The following is a 20,709-nucleotide window of genomic DNA, read 5'->3' as shown; positions in this document are numbered from 1 at the left end:
AAGTCAAACTTCCACTTTTTGCAGATGACATTATACTCTGCATGGAAAACCCAACAGACTCCACCAAAAGTCTTCTAGAACTGATACATGAATTCAGCAAAGTTGCAGGGTACAAAATCAATGTACAGAAATCGGCTGCATTTTTATATACCAATAATGAAGCAACAGAAAGAGAAATAAACTGATCTCATTTACAGTAGTACCAAGAACCATAAAATACCTAGGAATAAACCTAACCAAAGGTGTGTAAAAGATCTGTATGCTGCAAACTATAGAAAGCTTATGAAGGAAATTGAAGAAGATACAAAGAAATGGAAAAACATTCCGTGCTCATGGATTGGAAGAATAAATATTGTTAAAATGTCAATACTACCCAAAGCTATCTACACATTCAGTGCCATCCCAATCAAAATTGCACCAGCATTCTTCTCGAAGCTAGAACAAGCAATCCTAAAATTTGTATGGAACCACAAAAGGCCCCGAATAGCCAGAGTAATTTTGAAGAAGAAAACCAAAGCAGGAGGCATCACAATCCCAGACTTTAGCCTCTACTACAAAGCTGTAATCATCAAGACAGTGTGGTATTGGCACAAAAACATACACATAGACCAATGGAATAGAGACTCCAGAATTGGGCCCACAAATGTACAGCCATCTAATCTTTGACAAAGCAGGAAAGAGGATCCAATGGAAAAAAGACAGCCTCTTTAACACATGGTGCTGGGAGAACTGGACAGCAACCTGCAGAAGAATGAAACTAGACCACTTTCTTACATTATACACAAAAATAAACTCAAAATGGATAAAGGACCTGAATGTGAGACAGAAAACCATTAAAACCCCAGAGGAGAAAGCAGGAAAAAAACCTCTCTGACCTCGGCTGCAGCAATTTCTTACTCAACACATCTCCAAAGCCAAGGGAATGAATAGTTCAAAATGAATAGTTCAAAAATGAACTATTGGGACCTCATGAAGATAAAAAGCTTCTGCACCACAAAGGAAACAATCAGCAAAACTGAAAGGCAACTGACAGAATGGGAAAAGATATTTGCAAATGACATAATGGATAAAGGACTAGTATCCAAAATCTGTAAAGAACTCACCAAACTCCACAACCGAAAAACAAATAATCCAGAAAGAATTGGGCAGAAGACATGATTAGACACTTTTCCAGAGAAGACATCTAGATGGCCAACAGGTACATGAAAAGATGCTCAACGTCACTCCTCATCAGGGAAATGCAAATCAAAACCACACTGAGATAGCACCTCACGCCAGTCAGAGTGGCTAAAATGAACAAATTGGGAGACTAGAGATGCTGGTGAGGATGTGGAGGAACGGGAACCCTCTTGCACTGTTGGTGGGAATGCAAACCAGTGCAGCTGCTGTGGAAAACAGTGTGGAGGTTCCTCAAAAAATTAAAAATAGATCTACCCTATGACCCAGCAATAGCACTGCTAGGAATTTACTCAAGGGATACAGGAGTGCTGATGCATAGGGGCACTTGTACCCCAATGTTTATAGCAGCACTTGCAACAATAGCCCAATTATGGAAAGCGTAAATGTCCATCAACTGAGGAATGGATAAAGAACATGTGGTTATATATATAATGGAATACTACTTGGTAATGAGAAAGAATGAAATCTGGCCATTTGTAGCAACATGGATGGAACTGGAGGGTATTAATGCTAAGTGAAATAAGTCAGAGAAAGACAGATATTGTATGTTTTCACTCATACGTGGATCTTGAGAAACTTAACCGAAGACCATGGGAGAGGGGAAGGGAAAAAAAGTTACAAACAGAGAGGGAGGGAGGCAAACCATAAGAGGCTCTTAAATATACAGAGAACAAACAGGGTTGATGGGGGGTGAGGGAGAGGGGAAAATGGGTGATGGGCATTGAGGAGGGCACCTGCTGGGATGAGCACTGGGTGTTGTATGGAAACCAATTTGACAATAAATTATATTAAAAAAATAAAACGAGTCAGTTCTCTGTAATCATTGCTTATTGCTTTGACTACCTTTCCTTTTTATATCTTTGAAATGTGAATAGGTAGATATATTATGCTGCCTTTATATTTTGTATCCTGTGCATTATGTTGTGAACATTTTCTTAAGTTAACATTCTTTAAAAACATTATTATTATTATTATTATATTTTTAGAGCACGCGTGAGTGAGGGAGGGGCAGAGAGAGAAGGAGAGAGAGAGAATCCCAAGCCCAGACACAGGGCTCGATCCCACAACCGTGAGATCATGACCTGAGCTGAAAGCAAGAGTCTGACACTCAATGACGGAGCCACCCCGGCGCCCCCCAAAACATTTTTAATGTGACCTAATGCTCCATCCTTTGTTTTTGTCAGTATCCGACTCTTTTCTTGCATTAAGCTTTTGATACCTTTGTGGCTTAGGTCAAGATCTTTCTTCCCAGGATGTAGTCTGACATTCCGGGTGGTGGGTCGCCGGTGACGCTTTCTGAGCAGGCCGGTTCTGACGGGAGGGTGTGTGCTGCCTGGCGGCAGTGCCCGTCTGGGTCACCGGGTCTGGGATCACTCCTGGATTTTCAGTTGAAATCCTGCGTGGGCCTGCAGGAGGCCCTGGTTGGGAAGGTGTCCCCAGAGCGGAGCTGGCTGTGGGGGCTCTGACCCAGGACCCATTCGTTGAGCAGTACTTACCGGCAGCTGCTATGTGCTGGTCATTGTTCTGGGCGCTGTGGGGTCAGCTGTGACCGAAACAGGAAGAAATTCCCTGCCGTCATGCTGGTTACACTCTTGTGGGGCATTCGACAAAAATAAACAAACGGGTAGGGGCGCCTGGGTGGCTCAGTCGGGTAAGCGTCCGACTTCGGCTCAGGTCATGATCTCATGGTCCGTGAGTTCGAGCCCCGCGTCGGGCTCTGTGCTGACAGCTCAGAGCCTGGAGCCTGTTTCGGATTCTGTGTCTCCCTCTCTCTCTGACCCACCCCCACTCACGATCTGTCTCTCTCTGTCTCAGAAATAAAAATAAACATTAAAAAAAAACCCAAACGGGTAAAATGCATATGTGCTAAGGAGGAAGGCCTAGCAATAGTTGGGGAATGAGGAGTTAGTCTCCACTAGGGGGTGGGTGCCGTGGGGGCCCTGACTTGCGATTTCCATGTGTTGTGAAGTATTGCTCTTTTGTTTTCTTCCCCCCAACCTTTTAGGGATGTGAAGGCGATTCTCCCCTCATAGGTTGTACCAGAAGAGTCGGTGGCCCAGTCTTGGCCCCGGAAGGAGTTGCCAACCCCTGGTCTCAGTCAGTGGTCGCCCTGGAATTATGCAGCGCGCAACCTGCGTAGCAGCCTGGGTCTTGCGAAGTGTAGGGAGGGCTTTGTCTTAGGCCCTGAGAGAGCTGAGAAGCCATCGAGGGGTTTGGGCATGGCAGTGACCCGACAGGACATGTTGTAACTTGACGGTCATGACTGCCATGTTGGAAGCGGGGGATGGGGGTCCGGACTGAAGTCAGGAACCAGCTGGGAGGTTCACCCAGCTGGACACAGTCATGGGGGTCGTGGGGAGTGGTCGGGTTTCGGCCATACTTTGGGGGCGGAGCCATCGGGGTTTTGGGAAGTAGAAGTGCAACGTGAGAGGAAGAGCAGTGAAGGCGTGACTCAGCAACCAGAAGCAGACGCTGTCATGAACCAGGCGGAGTGCCCGTGGCGTCATCGCCAGTCACATCCAGGAGGGCTTCCTGCCACGTTCCAGTGGTGGTGGTGGGTTCCGTGACCTGCTGTTTTATGCGCACCTTCCAAAGACCTGCGGCTCTGGTTGCGCAGCGGGAGACAGGAGTTACTGCCACAGGTTGCAGAGTTCTCTTGATAGTTTTGAGGGTTTTTTTTTTTTTTTTTTTTTAATTTTTTAATGTTTTTTTATTTTTGAAGGAGAGAGAGAGAGACAGAGGGTGAGTGGGGGAGGGGCAGAGAGAGACGGAGATACAGAATCCAAAACAGGCTCCAGGCTCCGAGCTGTCCGCACAGAGCCCGACGCGGGGCTCGAACTCACAGACCGCGAGATCATGACCTGAGCCGAAGTCGGACACTTCACCGACTGAGCCACCCAGGTGCCCCAGATAGTTTTGAGTTTTGATAATTGTGTTTCAGCCCAATTGGTTTCCTTTGTAATCCTGCACATTTTATGCCTTTAAGAATATTATCGTGGGGGCACCTGGGTGGCTCAGTCGGTTGAGCGTACGACTCTCGGTTTCGGCTCAGGTCATGATCCCAGGGTCGTGGGATCAAACCCTGTGTTGGACCCCGAGCTGAGCGTGGAACCTGCTGGGGATTCTCCGTCTCCCTTTGCCCTTCTCCCCTGCTCACGCTCTCTCTTACTCTCTCTCCCTCTAAAGAACAAACGACACAACAACATTATTGTGGGGAGGGGTGCGTGGCTCACCGAGATCCAGACCTCCTGCCCTAGCAGCCCCTCCCACTCTTACCTGCAGCCGCCCTCCCTGGACACCTGAGGACGCCTCCGCCTGAACGTCACTCTTGCCGTCCCCCCTCGCTATGGCGTCCAGTAACAGCCTAGAACAGGCCGTTACTTCTCAAAGCTGCCTTAAGAGGCCCTCTGCACCCCGCTTCTGTCCTCCCAGCCTTCCTTTCTCCGCTCTCCTTGACAGAAGTCCTGTGCGGCTTTTCTGTGTACTTGTCCTCACCTTCTCACTTTGGTACCTCCAGACAGAACTTCACCCTCGTGGCTTTCCCCGAGCTGACCCTGTGCAGGGGGCGGGAGGGTGGGGTCCTGGACCCTCCCCTTCTGTGGCCCACCCCCTTCTGCCTCGCCACCCACTGCTTCCTGTGCGGGGTAAGATGGGGGGGTGGTCCTGGACCCTCCCCTTCTGTGTCTGTCGGCTGCCTTCCTCACTGCTTATTCTCTGATGACTCCACGCTCGGTGCCTGCAGCCCAGACCAGGTCCTCTCCCATGTCCACGGGTGTCTGGCAGACCCTCGGACTCCAGGTCCCCTGAGCAGAGCGCCCCATCTGGCCCTGCAGACCTGTTCCACCATAGTTAGCGGCAGCTCCAGCCTTTCAGTTGGATTTCAGGCCAGAAACTTTGGAAATCGGCTTCTTGGTTCCTTTTTTCTCTCAACTGCACATTCACCCCGTCATCAGGTTCCGCTGGTTTTGTTCTCAAAAGGTACGTGGAAGCGTCTCTCACTGCCGCGTCCCCTGCTGCCCCAGGTCAAGCCACCGTCGTTTCTCGCCAGTGCAACGAGAATAGTATCCGTAACTGGTCTCCCTTCTGACTTCACTGTCAACGCAGTGGCCAGAGTGATACTGTTGACGTCTCAGATCAGGCCCTGCGAGAAAAACCCTCCAGAGCCTTCCCAGCTCACTCGGGGTCCAAGCTGCTGGCCCTGGAAGGGCTGCACGGCTCCAGGTGACCTGGCCCGTTAATTTAGGAGCTCACATCACGCTCCTCCTGTCTGCCTTGCCTCACTCTGGACTCCTCCTTTCCTTCCTTGCTGTTTCACAAACACGCCAAGCACACTTCTACCACAGGGCCTTTGTACCTGCTGCCCCTTCTGCCTGGGAAATTCTTCCAGGTATCTACTTGACTCACTTCTTTGGTGCCTTCAAGTCCTCTCTTAAATGTTCTCTTCTAACGAGACTTCCTGACCAGCCTGCTAAAGATCATGTCTCCGCCCTGTCCCTTAAACCCCATCTCACACTCCCTTGCCTTAATGTGTCCTGTGCACCACCTACCTCTGCCGCGCCTGTTACTTTCCTCCGTGTGTATGGCCGCTGTCTTCTCTGTTTTGACCTGTCAGGTTCAACACTGACCATGGCAGGCTCTCAGTAAATGTTGCCGGGCGAAGCACAAGAGTACGTCGAGCTTGGGGAGCTCCGAGGCAGGGAAGGGGGTGCTGCCGGACCCGGAGGGAGGCACGTTGGGGTTCTGGCACAGGTCCCGCTGTGTGGAGGCAGGGAAGATCACAGAGCTGCGGAGGCCGTGCGGGCGTGACCACGAGGAGGCAGGGCAGACACTGGGGTGAGATCAGAGGGGTTTGGTGTGCGCTCCTAAGGAGTTTGGGCTCAATTAAGACCAAATCTAGAATCTTAGTGAAAAAAGTACTCAGGGAAGTAGGCTCAGTAAATATTTAACTGTTAAAGGAAACATTAAGTTCAAAATTGTATTTGTGGCTCAGTCAGTTGAGCGTCCGGCTTTGGCTCAGGTCATGATCTCACGGTTCATGGGTTCGAGCCCCGCGTCGGGCTCTGTGCTGACCGCTCGGAGCCTGGAGCCTGCTTCAGATTCTGTGTCTCCCTCCTGCTCTGCCCCTCCCCTGCTCGCACTCTGTCTCTGTCTCTCTCTCAAAAATAAAAATAAACGTTAAAAAAACGCTTATACTAAATTCAAAATTGTATTTTAAGAGGTCCTGTTGACTGCTTTACAGTGAGAGTAGTGGTCTACACTGTTTCTATTGTAACTTCGAATACGATATTAGATAATTAGGGCACATTAAGATGCTTTCTCTGTGTTTGGTGCTCGGCTGTGAGCCTTCTGTCCCTGCTCGTGTGTTACGATAATTTGTTCCATGGGTCTGTTTCTTTTCTGTAAGGGGTTTGACTTTAGAATATTAAAGTTTTATTATTTTTGGTGCCCTTAGAACAGCGTTTACTCACTCTTCCAAGTGGGAATTGGTTTCTGATCCTTGAGGTAAATGTTGGTGTTTCTGAGGCACAGATTCATTGTAATGGGTGCTGTTGCTTCACTCTGAAATGAGATGGCGAGACTGTATTTATCGGTCATTTCACCGATTTCTCTTTTTCTGTCTCTGTTTTTCTCTCACTCTGAAAGCGAAAGAAGTAGTAAACCAAACAGATGATGCCTGTGAGCGAGACATAAATGTCAGGATGGCTCTCTGGGCACTCACTTGGGTTGAAAATAGGAAGTCTGGGTAACACTGTACCTCTCTCGTAACGCCAGTTAGGAGACGGGTCCTGTTTGCGCCCGGCCGGCCGGCGGCTCCCCGCCTCTCCCGGCCAGCATCTCGCGTCTGGCCTGTCGTCAGGAGTCCTGCCTGACACGTGTCGGGAGCCACTTCTCAGAGCAGAGTGGGTGATATGTCGGTAAGCAGGATGCTGTCCCGCGGAGGAATGGTGGGGGGGGGGGGGGGGGAGGCCTGGCCGAGGGGCCGAGGACCAGCCTTGCGGTGGCACCTTGTGGCTCCTCGCGTGGTTCATCTCTGGCGTCTTCGGGGCGACACAGGCCCCGCCTGTGGACAGTGCGGACGGCCCAGGGGCTGCTGGTGCGGCGGGGTGGGCCTTCTGGTCTCTTTATAAAAGAGCTTTTTCCATTCGAATTGTGCCTGGGGTGACGGGAAGGGTGTATTTTTGTAGTTGAATGTTGAGAAAGGTTTCCTGGGTTAGTTAGGGAAATACTGAATTTTTGATTTCCTCTTTGTAACGTACAACCTGGTTGGTGATTATAAGAATCTGCCAACTCCCGAGGGGCCGGAAAAGTGCCAGAGCTTTCCTCTAGTTCCTGCTGCCGTGGGTGTGGTGCTTTTCCTGCCACCATTGTTCTCTGCTGTTAGGAGATGCTGTTGGTTGACATTGGTTGCCGCCCCTCCCACCCCTCCCGCCACGCCCCGGGCAGGACTCCATTTCCCCTTCAGAGTTTCTTTACCCTGCGTCGATGGGGTGGTCCTCTGCTGTGTGTGGTGGGCACGTTGTTAGAGGCTTGATATCAAATCTTGCGGCCTCTCCGGAGCAGGGTCGCCGGGTCCTGGGGAGCCCCGTGTGCCGGAAGGCTGGGGCAGTCAGTGGTGCTGTGTGACCTGAGAGGGAAGACCCAGTAGGGAGCTCTGTTGGCGCTTTTGTGCAGATGGGTGCCAGGGCTGGAGCAGGCCCAGTGGGGGGTGTGGGGCACTGGGGACCGTCCCGCGGGGCCCGGGAGGGAGGGATGGCCCGTGCGCTCCCTGGGTCTGAGCCCTCTCCGCGGGGGCTGCTCCACCTCTCGGGGCCTCAGGGTCCTCTCGGGCTGGGCCAGCGGGGCGGTAGTGTCCCCGAGTGACGCTGCTGCGGGCCGGGTGCGGGGCCTGCAACTCGGCGGACGCCCCTCCCGTGACTGCCGGCAGTGTTCCAGGTGCCGCTCCACATTGTGCCCCGTGGACAGCGCCTCGTGCCCCGGTGGGCTCCCGCTGGTGGCCTCTTCTCGTCTTCAAGTTAAAGTTCCCAGGGGTCTTTCCCAGTTTTCTGTGCTTTCTCGTTGCAGCGGCTGCTGTTTTGGGGGTTGAGAGGGGCACACGTCTCTCTGGGTTTCTTAACACGGGAGCGGAGCTCTTAGTCTCGGTGCCAGGGATGCTGGGCCAGAGAATCCCGTCCTGCGGGGACCGCGGGAGTCTACCGCTGGGTGCCAGGGGCATCCCACCCTCCCGTTCCTGACCCCGGCAGACGTCTCCGGACAGTCCCGGGTGCCCCCTGCGTGCGCATCGTCCCTGGTCGAGAACCTGTGCACTGGGGGGACGTGAGAGGACCGCCGTGCAGGAAGTCCGTGGAAGTGGTCACTCCTGTTTGTGGCTCCTGAATTACTTGCTGGAGTCTTTTCCTCCCCTTTCCCCCTTTGTTCCAGAGCCGAGGAAAGCGACATCCTTCACTGTTGCCCCCACGGCCCCAGATGTTCGCCGGGGAGCCGCCGCTGGCCGTGCGCTGTGCCAGTGACGCGGCGCAGAGTGTGGGCGGGCTTGCCCTGCTCAGTCCCCAGTGTGTGTGTCGGGGGGTGGGGGTATGGTCCCACTGGTGTCGTGAGGCCTCCGCGAGAGAGCGCCCATGCCTGGGTCCAGCCCCGGGCCACGTGCTGCCCGTGTGTTACCTTCCTCGATTTCCTTACAGACCTCAGGAGAAGATGATTTGCTTGTTGGTCTCAAAACCAGCAGAGAAGAGTGTGAGCCCCACTGGGGCTGTCGCTCTGGCTCCAGTGGAGGGGGCACGGGCCAGCGCTCAGACCGGGAAGGGCCTGGACTGCCTGCTCCAGAAACAGGGTCGCTCACATGAGTGTGTGTTTATCTTTAGGATGCTGTTTTCGTGCTCTTGCCTCCTGTTCCTGTGGGGCGGGGGTTCATGCAGAGCCCGGCTTTCTGCGTTGTGTAGTGTAAGCGGCTGGTGTGTCTTCCTTTGAAAGCTGTGCCCTCCGTCCCACCCGGCAGCAGGCAGTGTGGCTGGGGAAGGCGTCGCAGCGGGGTCGGCATGGGGGGGCTGTGGGTGGGCGTTGTTAGGCTGCGGCCATCTAGGGGCAGCAGAGGCTGCATCAGTGGGACGCCCCTGCCGGGCAGCTCTGTTCTCAGCAGCCTTCGCACGTCTACAAGGCAGCCTTCCCATGTCTACACGGCAGCCTTCCCAGGTCCACACGGGGCCTTCGCACGTCTACACGGCAGCCTTCCCATGTCTACACGGCAGCCTTCCCAGGTCCACACGGGGCCTTCGCACGTCTACACGGCAGCCTTCCCATGTCTACACGGCAGCCTTCCCAGGTCCACACGGGGCCTTCACATGTCTACACGGCAGCCTTCCCATGTCTACACGGCAGCCTTCCCATGTCTACACGGCAGGCTTCCCATGTCTACACGGCAGCCTTCCCAGGTCCACACGGGGCCTTCGCACATCTACACGGCAGGCTTCCCATGTCTACACGGCAGCCTTCCCATGTCCACACGGGGCCTTCCCATGTCTACATGGCAGCCTTCCCATGTCCACGTGGGGGCCTTCCCATGACCACTCGGCAGCCTTCCCATGTCCACGCGGTGCCTTCCCGTGTCCACGCGGCGCCTTCCCGTGTCCACGCGGCGCCTTCCCGTGTCCACGCGGTGCCTTCCCATGTCCATGTGACGCCTCTCTAGCCTGGAGGTAGAGTTCATGTCCCAGGGAAACCCGTAGTCATAGGCAGAAGTGCAGCCTGCTAGAATGAGAGAGTCGAGAACAGCAGCCTAGAAGTGTCGCCAGGCAGAGTAAGGCTCCAGTTTGGGCCTGCAGCTTCTGGTTAGGGGTGTGCAGTGTTACCGACCCCAAGTCGTTGCCGGGCTCCGGGACCCACCGATCCCGTCACGCGTGCGTGGAGCATACGTGTGGACGTGCCCCCAATAGCTCGGTGCTCAGAAGCCTAGGCAGGAGCCGAACACGAGAGAGAGACCAGTGCCTTGGCCGGGGCACTGCACACTTCCCCCTGCGGCCCGGCCCCTCTGTCGTGGGTCTCCGTGAAGGAAGGTGCTTGCTAGTGGGGGGCATCCAAGCGGGGGTTGAGGATGACAGGTGTGTGTTCAGAGGCAGAAGGATAGGGTGGGCAGTTACTTGTAGGCGAGCGGGTTGAGATCCAGGGTTGGTCCTCTGTAAGTCTCTTGAGATTACTGGGTCACATTAGAATTTCTCGATTCCGAGCACGGCGTGGAACCGGGGTGAGGCCTGGAGCTTGCTCGGGGCCTGGGCCACAGAGCCCGTGTTTCTGCTGTCCACAGCAGCGCCTGGGAGTTACATGTTCAATAAACTTGGATTTGGCTCTACGCCTCCTTCCTCATGTGGGCGGAGTACATTAGGGCAGTGAGGGGTTAGAGACACCGGGCCTCCTGAGTGGGATCGCCCCCCTCTGGCTTCCTTGCTCCGTGCATCTAGGGGGCTGCCCGTTCAGTGGGTCCTCAGTTCACCGTAGCCCTTCCTCTATCACGTGCTGTTGCCCTGTTTTTAAAAATTCTACTTGGAGATCTAATTTACTTACAGTAAAATAAACCCATTTTAAGTATGGTTTGAAGAGATTCGACATGTTTACCTACCCGTATAGTCAACACCACAGTTAAAATACAGAACATGACCGTCACCTGTACAAGGTCCCCTGTCCTCTCCCCGGCCATCCCTGTCCCTCCCCAGCTGCTGGAGAGCACTGACCTTTCTGTCACTGCAGATCCGATTGGACTTCCCAGGGACGAGTGTGAGTGGACTCCTACTGGCGTGTCTTCTGTTTCTGGCTCCTTTTACTCGGTTCGTGCTTTTAAGTTGCAGGTTAATGTAGTTCATAACTTTTGTCCCAATTAGCACCTGCTGTATGATACACTACAATGTGTCTCCCTCCCCCCCCCCCCCCCCCCCGATATAATTTGGGTTGTTTCTAGTTTCTGGCTGCCACAAAACCTTCTGTACATTTGGGTACAAGTCTGTGTGGATATATGTTTTCTTTCCCTTGGGTAATTACCCAGGAGTGTGATTGCTTTATCATATGATAAATGTATGTTTAACTTTATTTATTTATTTATTGAGAGGGTGGCAAGTGAGCGAGGGGCAGGGAGAGAGAGAGAGAGAAGTGGGGCTCACCTGGGCTCGTGCTCACCCGCAGCCGGACTCGAGCCCACCTGCTGTGGGACTCGAACTCAGGAACTGTGAGATCATGACCTGAGCCGAAGTCAGATGCTTAACAACTGAGCCACCCAGGCACTGTGTTTAACTTTTTTTTTTTTTTTTTAATTTTTTTTTCAACGTTTTTAATTTATTTTTGGGACAGAAGAGACAGAGCATGAACGGGGGAGGGGCAGGGAGAGAGGGAGACACAGAATCGGAAACAGGCTCCGAGCCATCAGCCCAGAGCCTGACGCGGGGCTCGAACTCACGGACCGCGAGATCGTGACCTGGCTGAAGTCGGACGCTTAACCGACTGCGCCACCCAGGCGCCCCTGTTTAACTTTATAAAGACTGCCAGATGGTCCCCAAAGTGGTTGTGCCGTCGTTTACACTTCCACTGACAATGTAGAAGTTTCATTCGTTCATATCTTAATCTGAACTTGGTGTGTAATGTATTTAAGTATGATTTCGTATGATTCTAGTACAAGTGCTGTTGATTATCTTTTCATGGACTTATTGGTCATTTGTAGATCTTCTTTTGTGAAATGTGTGAATTTTTTGACTTTTTTTTTTTATTGGTTTATCTTATTGAGTTGTAAGAGTTCTTTTTATATTCTGGATACAAGTCCTTTGTCAGATATATGTATTGCAAATGTTTTTTCCTACTCTGTGGCTTGTCTTTTTGTTTTCTTAGTTGTATTTATTAATTTAATTTAATTTATTTTTTTTAAGTAACCTGTACCCCTGTGTGGGGCTCAAGCTCACGACCCCAAGATCAGGAGACTCCACTGACTGAGGCGGCCACGTGCCTCTCTTAGTGGTATCCTTGAAGAACAAAAGTTTTTCATTTTATGAAGTCCAGCCCATTTTTATCATGCTTTTTTTATGTGCTATGAAAGAAATGTTTGCCTACCTCAAAGCCATGAAGATTGAAAAGGCCAGAATTCTTCTGGAGGTTCTACATAGTTCTAGCTCTTACGTTGAAGTCTGATCCATTGTGTGTTCTGTGCACGTGAAGTGCAGTAATGAGCAAGTGCTCACGTCTTCCTATGGGCATCAGTTTTTCTAACATCATTTCTTGCTTGAAAAAGACCATCCTCTCCCTATTGAAGTCCTTGGCAACTTGGTCTAAAATCATTTGACCGCGTATATTCGGTGCCATTTTTATTATTGTGTGAATGAAAAATGGATCTTACGTATTATTTCTCTGAAGGCAACTCAAGACCTCGCAGTGCTTCTAAAGTATCATAATGAACATTCATGTTCAAACTCTGGTGGATTATTTTTTAATTAAAAAATCCATTACAGAGATATGACAGATAATTGCAGTAACCCTAGACCAGGTCCGGGACTGGAGGGATAGAAATGCTATAAAGACTATTAATAGGTCAAGTGACAAAATTGGAATAGGAATAATAGATTAGATAGAAGTTTTGCATTCATGCAAGTTTATGAAGTTGACAGTAGTACTGTGGTAACGTAAGAGAATATTCCGGTTTTTAATAGATACATTCCTAAGTGTTTAGGAGTAAAGGACCATGATATACGTAATTTACTCTCAAATGATTAAAAAAGCGTGTGTGTGTTGAGAGAGAGTTTTTGAGTGCAAATGATAGAGCAGATGTGGTAAAGTGTTAGGTAAATCTGAATGAAGGTGTCCCACTTTGCTACCTTGAAATTACTTATTTTCAAATAAGTTTTTTCTTTTCAAACAAAAAATCCATTATGTCGACTTGTTGGATTAATATTTGCCTCTTCTAAAAAAGTAGGATTAAATGTATTAAAATAGCCATTAACTGATTTTTAAAAATTTTTTTTAAAAAGCTAGGTTACTGTGCTTATCTGGGTTGAAATGTAAATAGAAATGTATTTGAAAAATAAATGGTCATTCTAGATGTAATCTACCAAATTTTTTATGTATTTAAAAAATTTTTTTAATATTTATTTATTTTTGAGAGAGAGACAGTGTGAGTGGGAAAGGGGCAGAGAGAGGGAGACACAGAGTCTGAAACAGGCTCCAGGCTCTGAGCTGTCAGCACAGAGCCTGACATGGGGCCCGAACTCATGGACCATGAGATCATGACCTGAGCCGAAGTTGGACACTTAACCGACTGAGCCACCCAGGCGCCCCATAAATTTTTTATGTATTTTATGATGATGGCTTATGTTACAAATTCTGTCTCTGAAATCCAGCTTCGAGTTCTGTTGGGTAAACTGGCCTATTTGAAATTTTCTGATGATAGTTTCTATTTCCTTACAGTACCTTTAAGTACCTAGTTTGATTGACATGTTTTAACATTATTACAGAGCCCTGTGCACCAGATCCCTTTGTATGTCTTAGACAGGAAGACGGAATCACTGTTAAGTTCAGGCATCACTCCAGGGATTTAATGTCAATCCAACTTTGTTTTACCAAGTACTGTTTTGTATTTAATCTCTTTTCTGCCACAACAAAATCAACAGAAGAAGCCTTATAATCTGCAAGATAGAGATGATCTGTTCTAGGGAAGAAATGGGAAAGGATTCAGGGCGAAATCAGTATAGCCAGTACATTCTCATAAAGTGATGCTTAGTTCACCTTATCAATGAGAGCCATCCTGTCCATTGACTGTGGTCTTTGAGACCCATTTTGTCCACTTGCAATGGACAGTGAGAGCTATCTTGTCCACTCAGTGATGGTCAGTACGAACCATCTTGTCCACTTACCATCATCAATGAGAACCATCTTGTCCACTTGGCTTGGTCAATGTGAACCATCTTGTCTGTTTGCCATGGCCAACGAGAGCCATCTTGTCCACTTAACTGCGGTCAGTGAGAGCCATCTATCCATTTGCCATGGTCAACGAGAACCATCTTGTCCACTTAACTGCGGTCAGTGGGAGCCATCTATCCATTTGCCATGGTCAACGAGGGCCATCTTGTCCACTTAACTGCGGTCAGTGAGAACCATCTATCCATTTGCCATGGTCAACGAGAACCATCTTGTCCACTTAACTGCGGTCAGTGGGAGCCATCTATCCATTTGCCATGGTCAACGAGGGCCATCTTGTCCACTTAACTGCGATCAGTGAGAACCATCTATCCATTTGCCATGGTCAACGAGGGCCATCTTGTCCACTTAACTGCGATCAGTGAGAGCCATCTATCCATTTGCCATGGTCAATGAGGGCCATCTTTTCCACTTAACTGCGGTCAGTGAGAACCATCTATCCATTTGCCATGGTCAACGAGGGCCATCTTGTCCACGTAACTGCGGTCAGTGAGAGCCATCTATCCATTTGCCATGGCCAACAACAACCATCTTGTCCACGTAACTGTGGTCAGTGAGAGCCATCTATCCATTTGCCATGGTCAACGAGGGCCATCTTGTCCACGTAACTGTGGTCAGTGAGAGCCATCTATCCATTTGCCATGGTCAACGAGGGCCATCTTGTCCACGTAACTGTGGTCAGTGAGAGCCATCTATCCATTTGCCATGGTCAACGAGAGCCATCTTGTCCACTTAACTGTGGTCAGTGAGAGCCTCTATCCATTTGCCATGGTCAACGAGAACCATCTTGTCCACTTAATTGCGGTCAGTGAGAGCCATCTATCCATTTGCCATGGTCAACGAGAGCCATATCGTGTCCGTTTACTGTTGTCAGTGAGACCCATGTCGTCCACTTGCCATGGTCAGTGAGAGCCATCTTGTCCACAGGGGGGACCCATTGGTGGTTTATCTCACCACTTGTCACTTTTAGTGTCTTAATTGACTTAGTTCAGGGACTTGCTTTTCTTCATTTCTAGTCCTACAGTGAAGTTAAATACACATTTACACACAGTATATTCTACTTCAGTAAATCTCATTACAACCTGGATCCAGACCACCCCTAATTTAGTCTTTTCAGTTCTGCTTTTTTATTATCTGTCTTGTTGCACATTTCTGTCATTTGCTGATTACTTTTGAGCTTATGCATTTGAAAATATGAATTTTCTGACTTCTCCAGAATGTTCTTGATGGATAGAACTATCTTAAATCTTGCCATTATTCGTGCGGTATTTTCTTCAGGATTCCCTCTGTAGCATAGTTTTAAAGTTCACTGTTCTTGACCATATTAACTGTGGTTGATCTAGACAGAACATAATGACTATGTGGATGGAGCTCCAAACCGTGATTTTGAGCTCATGTTTATTTCCCAATGAGGACATCCTAATTCCAGATAATAAACAAAGCAATGGAAAAGAGGGTTGTCTTGTCTTTTACCTGTCATTGGGTTGTGACCTTGCCTCATAGATTCTCCTGATATGGATGCTTGCTCCTGAAAGGACTCAACTCTTTTTCAGGGGCCTGTTACGTAGCTCTCATTAACGGTGGTGAGTGGGCACCTCGGAGGTGGGGGGTCCACCAGGGGTCCAGGGACCCTGCTTCCGGAGCCAAATCACTGCCACATCAGTGCACCTTCAGCTTCCCTGCGCAGTGACCTTGCTGGGCATCTCTCAATGATAACAAAGTTTCAGTCACAGAATGTTTTGTTTTGTTTTTTAATGGAAGAAACAAACAGCTCCTTTTAGAGAAAAATATGAAATTAACAACTTTAAAATGCTTTTAGAAGGTTCAAAACATTAACTTCTTAAAATGTCAGCTGCCACAATGACAGAAAGTTGCATTTTAAAGTTTCACTTTTTTACATTTTCTAACTTTTTTTGAGATCACAGGCCCCTTTGAGAATCTCTGGATTCCTGGGATTCAGACAGCTTCTTCAAGCCTGTGAATGAACTTCCAGCACCCAGGTTATGATTTCTGCTCTTCGGTGCTCCGCAAGGTCTTTGCATTAGCGCCTGTCACAACAAGTGCACGAAAGGGAATAGGAAGTTGACTGTTGGTTACAGCAGACTTCAGGCTGTCGAGGTCTGCTGTGCGACAAAGGAAGGAGTGAAGGAAGGAAGGAAGTCCAAAGTAAGACGAAGCATTCTTTCATAAGCTCCAGTCTCATTGAGCTATTTTGTGTGAAGCTGGTTCTTACGCGTTCAGCTTTCCTGTTTGTCGGCTCCTAGAAACTTCCGCTATCTACCTGCCCACCCTCGGTGTGCGGAGTTTGAGGCGGTTGGGAAAATACGTCTAATGTAAAAGGCGTCTGGGCAGGGAAAACAGGGTAGCAGACTAACATGGCAGGGCAGGACGAGGACAGAGCAGAGCCCGCCATTCACGAAAGGCCCATTAGCCAGAGGAACGAGGGAGGCCTCAATCTGTCGTGGAAGTCACAGGGCCTCTGAGACGTGCGATCACAACCAGTGAGTTTTCCTGAGAGGTGCAGCCTTTCCTGACACAGAGACCTAAGAGAAGCTGCCGCTTCAGACCTTCGCCGAGAGTACGTTCTCCAGCCGTCTCTATGAGAGCGGCCTGTGCCGAGAGTGTGTAGCCCAGACGCACAGTCCCTTGGGTGGATCCCAAGAGAACACCGAGCACACGGGTAGCCTTCCGACCATCTGTTGTGACGTAGTAATAAAATTTAGATCACTCAGAAGCATGAATATACACCATATACCCGTTAGGTTATCTTTCAAAATAACAAGCACCCAGTTTTGAGATTCGGCAGCGGAAGATTCTTGGTTGATCGTGTTGGGTGTTCAGTTAAAAGCAGTTCATATCTTTTGACAGCCATTTAAGGGGAGAATAGGCTCACAGGGGCTTCTTGGGACTTTCAAGGAGCTGGCCACTGTAACATGTTGGCCACACTGAGGTGGGCCGAGGGGAGCCATGGACAGACCCGGGCTTCCTCGGGAACCCTCAGGGCATGCCGTGACACGGCCGTGGAGCAAGGCTGTGTGGTAGTCTTAGCCTGGAAGGGTTTTTTTTTTTTTCAACGTTTTTTTTTTTTTTTATTTATTTTTGGGACAGAGAGAGACATAGCATGAATGGGGGAGGGGCAGAGAGAGAGGGAGACACAGAATCGGAAACAGGCTCCAGGCTCCGAGCCATCAGCCCAGAGCCTGACGCGGGGCTCGAACTCACGGACCGCGAGATCGTGACCTGGCTGAAGTCGGACGCCCAACCGACTGCGCCACCCAGGCGCCCCTGGAAGGGTTTTAAAAGAGTTGTGTGTGGTGGGATTTAAGAAATAAAAGTAAGTGAAAAACAATAGCAAAAAACAAAGCAACTCGTTAAAAGCACACTTCAAAGTGTCAGATTTCATTCACACAGGTGTGGTCCTTGTCCCTCCCCTAGCTCCTGCTTAATTCTTCCTCAGTATAAGCTGAGTTCTTTCCAGGAAATAGTCGGTTGGTCTGACCTGCATTTATATTTATTTTTTTAATTTAAACTCAAATTAGTTTACATACAGTGTGGTCTTGGCTTCAGGAGTAGAACCCAGGGATTCATTGCTTCCATATAACACCCAGAGCTCATGCCAACAGGTGTCCTTCCTCATGCCCGACACCCATCTTCCCCACCTCTCAACCCCCTACCTCCAGCAACCCTCAGTTTGTTCTCTGTATTGGAGAGTCTCTTACGGTCTGCCTCTCTCTCTGTATCTTATTTTTCTTTCCCTTGTCCTGTGTTCATCTGTTGGCTTTCTCGAGTTCCACATATGACATCTGTCTTTCTCTGACCGACTTACTTCGCTTAGCATAATACCCTCCAATTCCATCCACATTATTGCAAGTGGCAAGGTTTCGTTCTTTTTAATTGCCGAGTAATACTCCATTCACATCTTCTTTGTGCGTTCATTTGTTGACGGACAGTTGGGCTCTCTCCATACTTGGGCTGTTGTCAATAGCGCTGCTGTAAACATTGGGGTGCATGTGCCTCTTTGAGTCAGCATTTTTGTATCCTTTCTGACCAGCATTTACAAAGTGGGATCAGTTGCCATTTGAGGCTTGTTCTAGGATACGATGACCAAAATCTCAAGAATACTTTTGAGTCATAATTCATCCATCCATTCATTCATTCATTCAGAGACGGCATGAGCAGGGGAAGAGGGGAGAGAGAATCCCCAAGCAGGCCTCACACTGTCAACACAGACCCTGATGTGGGGCTCGAACTCAAGAACCATGAGATCATGACCTGAGCCAAAATCAGGAGTCAGCCGCTTAACCAAGACTGAGCCACCCAGGGGCCCCATTGAGTTGTGATTTTTTTCTAAATGTTTATTTTTGAGAGAGACAGAGTGCAAGCAGGGGAGGGGCAGAGAGAGGGAGACACAGAATCCGAAGCAGGCTCCAGGCTCTGAGCTGTCAGCACAGAGCCCGACGTGGGGCTCGAACTCACCACCTGCGAGATCGTGGCCTGAGCTAAAGTCAGCGCTTACCTGACTGAGCCGCCCAGGCCTCCTGTGTTGTGATCTGTAACAGCAAACAGATGCGCAGTTTGTGTGTGTCACCAGGTGATGACACCTCTCTGAAAGGACATGGAGTCAGAACCCCTCGTTTTGCTTCATTTAGGATTTCCCTGTGGTCTGTCCAGGACTGGTTCCTGCAGGTCTCACCCTTGGGTGTTGTCGTGCATGAGCGTCAGACCCAGGGCGACCCCGAGCTCTGTGTTTCCGAAGCTGCAGCTGTGGGGGATGCCCCTCCTCCCTGCCTCTGACAGGAGCCAGACTCTCTCTTGTTGTTTCTGGGAGATTTCTCCCCAAGGTGATGGAGCATAACAGTGATTATTCATGACGCTGGTTCTGGGACAAGATGTTGCTTGAAAGATCTAGGTTTGCAGCTTGCCCCACAGTCTCTGTGTGTGGGCAGGGGGGCCCCTAGAAGGTTCACCGTGCGGGCAGGGGTGCCCCAAGAAGGTTCTCTGTGTGTGGTGAGGGGCGCCCCGAGAAGGTTCTCTGTGTGTGGGCAGGGGGGCCCCTAGAAGGTTCACCGTGCGGGCAGGGGCGCCCCAAGAAGGTTCTCTGCGTGTGGGCAGGGGCGCCCTGAGAAGGTTCTTGCAGGGGCGTCCGTAGAGGTGGAAGGGGCCGCGGTCTGGGCTCCCTGGGGACCGTGGCCACAGTGCTCAGGGAACACTGAAGCGCACAGGTGAGGACCGGCCGTGAGGGGTGCTTCTGGTGGCAGAAGGCCTTCCGGTTCCTTGTTTCTGGTGTGTATTCGCAGATTCTGGCCGAGGGGGGTCCCTCCGGGGTCTGCGGCGCTCAGCGTTGCTTTCCTTCCAGCAGAAAGGGGCCGCCGTGGGGCGGGGGGGGCAGCCCCGCGGTTGCTCAGGGCTCTGGGCTGCACGGCGCTTCTCCCCCCAGGGAGGCCGTGGGCGTCTCAGCCCAGAGTCAGCCCCAGTTCCCGGCCTCGCCAGCCCCGATCGGCTGGCGTCAGTGGGCCGGACGGAGACTTCTGACGGTGACAGAAACGTTAGCTGGACTGCTGGCTGCTTACTGACGCTTCCCCCGGCCCGCCCCCCCCCCCCCCCCCCCCCCCCCCCCCCGGCCATGGCCTGCTCAGAGACCCCCCTCTGGCAGTGTGTCCAGCCCGGCGACCCCAGGCCGCGTTGGGGTGGTGGGCAGTCCACGGACAGGTCGCGAATGTGGCATTTCCCTCTGCGGACGCTCGGGTGGAGATGGCGTACATCCCCAGGAAGGGGACAGGATCACTGGTGGCCTCTCGTGCACCTGCTCCTTCTCCTCCAGTCTCTGAGCTCACCTGTGTGTCTCTCCCCGAGGCTAAGCGGGTGCTGGTGGCTGTTGTGGGCGTTGACGAGAAGGGGCGGTCTCTCTGTTCAGCACAAGGGCGGCAGGTGTCAGGAAGGGCATGTTCTACCGTCATGTCAGGCGACCTGTAACCCGGGTCACCGGCGACAGGAAGGCCTGCTTCCCCGTTCTGTTCCGTGTGGTGAGGGATTTACGTTCAGACAGGACTTGGGTGGGGGTGGGGGGTTCCTGCAGTTACTCAGGGAGTTCGGGGAGAGCGGGGTTAGGTCTAATGTTTAGTGTCGCCAGATGGTCTTGAAGCGGGGCTTCTGGCTCCGGGAAGGATTACTTTATTTTCTTGCACACAGTTTTCTCAAGTGATACTTTCTGTAAAAAAGTTGTCAGGCTATCCTGATTCTTGCTTCATTGTCGTAAATATTATCCTGTGTCCTGAAAGAACACAGTATTTGTCTTTCATCAACATCCGATAAGAGATTTAATACAGCTCCCCTCCCTCCCCCTCCCTCCCCCTCCCTCCTCCTCCCACACAGGCTTCTGTCTGGCCCCTTAGGGACATCTGAGAGTAATGGGGGGAGTGGGCAGCAGGGTGTCATTTCTCCGCATAATCTCCTAGGGAACCCTCTCTCCCCAGCCTCACCCTTCCAGGAAGCTTCAAGTATTAATCGAAAGACTCCCCCACCCCAGTAATTATTAAGGCAAGATAGCTAAAGATCCAGTGTTAATTTGGCTTTAGATTATTCTAGCAAGTCAGT

At 50.6% G+C, this 20,709-nt stretch overlaps 1 protein-coding gene across 7 annotated transcripts in view; it reads left to right on the top strand.

The window, feature by feature from the left end:
- ACTR3B (actin related protein 3B) overlaps window positions 1–20,709 on the top strand; it is a 90,922-nt gene that overhangs the window by 67,594 nt on the left and 2,619 nt on the right. The window lies entirely within an intron of this gene.

The sequence above is a fragment of the Neofelis nebulosa genome, chromosome 4 (genome assembly GCF_028018385.1).
Source record: "Neofelis nebulosa isolate mNeoNeb1 chromosome 4, mNeoNeb1.pri, whole genome shotgun sequence".
NCBI classification, from domain to species: domain Eukaryota; kingdom Metazoa; phylum Chordata; class Mammalia; order Carnivora; family Felidae; genus Neofelis; species Neofelis nebulosa.
Note: the sequence above shows the minus strand (reverse complement) of the source record. Positions and strands in the feature narration are given on the sequence as shown.